Here is a 2,209-nt window from a genome sequence, read left to right as displayed (position 1 = left end):
TTCGATCATACACTGGTGCATAATTCAGTCGAATACAATCATCTGCAAGTCAGCCTATTATGGACAACCAGAGACAAACCTTGTTGGAGTAGACATATGTTGCCACTTCAAGAAATTTGGGGCAAACCACCAAGAATATGGGACATAGTAAAGTAAGCAGCTAGGTGCCCCAGACGGTAAAAACACTATTTTTTCTTTAAGAGTGCGCTTCTTTCTTCTCCAAAAAAACAAAAGTCAGCATCTTTCACATCGTCTGCTGACAGACAGTGTCATCTAACCCATCCAAAAAATAAAACACTTATCTAACTCGCAGCATCCAAGATTAGGATGTGAAATCAGTAATAGGAACTCTCTACTGAAAATATGAGAAAACAGTTTTGAACCGCCGAATTTCGCTAGCAAACACTTCTGTATTAGCCGCACCATTCTGTCCCAATGCTAAGCATGGAGAGATAATTTGACTTGGTGAGATAGCGAAATTGGAAAAGCTGAAAGTTAGCATTATTGAGCCATGCTATGAACAAAAAACAGCAAAATAAAATTTATCAACCTTAAATTGTCGGTGAAAATGATTCTTTGCTTTAAACTGTCTCCTTTATGTGCTATCAATTGTTCAGTGTTTGGTGTCTATCAAGCGTGTTTCGGCGGCTAGCGAATTAATCCAATATCTATGAAATCCAATTTAAGTTTGCAGTCGGTAAATTCTGTAAAGAAGGTGGTTACTATTCCAGACCGCAGAATCATCATTAAGGTCTATTTAAAAGGGAGGAAAACTGGATTTGTCTCACCTTCGTATGACATCAAGGAAAGCGAAGAAAAGCAAAAGTAGGTAAATGAAAACGAAGGCTTGGAGTTCTCTGTCAATATGTTTTACCAATTATCAGGGCGGCAATGGGACGTGAACCGCTGAGGGGAGGCTGCTCCGCCTCGAGCTGGCGCGGTAGCGGCATGCTGCATCCCGCACTGTTGCATAACATTTAAAGGACGCCGTCAGAAAACAAATCCCGCCATATCTCTATCAATCGCTGCTTCTGACGCGCGTTTATAAAAGTCATCATTCCGTGGGAAGGAAAGGATTGTTTGCTTTGTGGTCGGAAACCATCCGAAGAAAATAACTTTCATGCAACTGCTGCACATGTACATATCACGTGTCCGATAAGATAACAAGATTCACAGCACTTTGGTCATTTCTCACACGAAATACAACCGCACATGCGTCAAGTATGACACGGGCGGGTCTTACAGACCGCATCAGGGCCCAAAATACATAGCTTCAAAATCAGTGAACCAACTTGAAGCTTAAGATGCAATGAACCAAAGTGTCATCTCTCCCGCAACACACCAATGGACACAACCACAAAATGGAAAATAAAAACAGATCACAACACGCCATCCCAGTTAGACGGAGCTTAAAGCTTAGTATTGGTCATTACTCGCTAACGCTTGCAGCGTGGGCTTGTGCAGAACACATGTCTAAACGCTGAAGTTTCGCTGTATCAGGAAGTTCTAGTCGTAATAAACGTGGCCTCAGCTGTTTCTGGGTTTGAGGTGGCACTTTTGAGCTGTTTTAACATGCGCGTTACGGGTTGCAGGCTTAAAAGCGGCACGTTTACGAAGATGAATGCCGTCAGACAAAAACGCGTTGGTTACTAGCACAGCGGGAGGCAAGGGCCAGTGACCGATTATTTTTGTTTGTGCCAGTGCAAAGCCTCTTTTTCTCCTGGTGTTATTTTAAAGCAGTCTTCCGAAACTGCCTGAGGTGGGGACGTTAGACCGGTTACGTGGGAACCCGGCGCAACACATTCACTGTAGCTCAGGCCGTCCGGCGCAAGACAAAGAAGCCAAAATTAACGATAACATGCATTCCCATAGTTGGGTATTTCCACACCACACAAGTAAACACAGCAGTATACACAGTAAATGGAGTGGACGGTCGATTTGTGTTCTTCGCTGCAACAGGGCATCCACTGGTACAGTCGCAACAGAGGCCTTGTTTCGAATAAGTGGCTCAGTCGTCACCAGAAAATACGGATGAGAGTATACTCGAATTAAAATTGGAGACAAAAATTCCAGCTTTCAATTCAAATTCAACGCGCTGCTGTTTAAAGTGTATCTGCGTATCTTATGCGTAGAGCTGGATTTCATATTAAAGCTTAGTGAACAGAACTCCGGCATTTAGTGTCCAATGAGAACTTATCGATGTGTTTTT

Source organism: Pollicipes pollicipes, unplaced genomic scaffold, assembly GCF_011947565.3.
Source record: "Pollicipes pollicipes isolate AB1234 unplaced genomic scaffold, Ppol_2.1 Scaffold_7231;HRSCAF=8579_pilon_pilon_pilon, whole genome shotgun sequence".
Lineage (NCBI taxonomy): Eukaryota > Metazoa > Arthropoda > Thecostraca > Pollicipedomorpha > Pollicipedidae > Pollicipes > Pollicipes pollicipes.
This window is presented reverse-complemented; position numbering follows the sequence as displayed.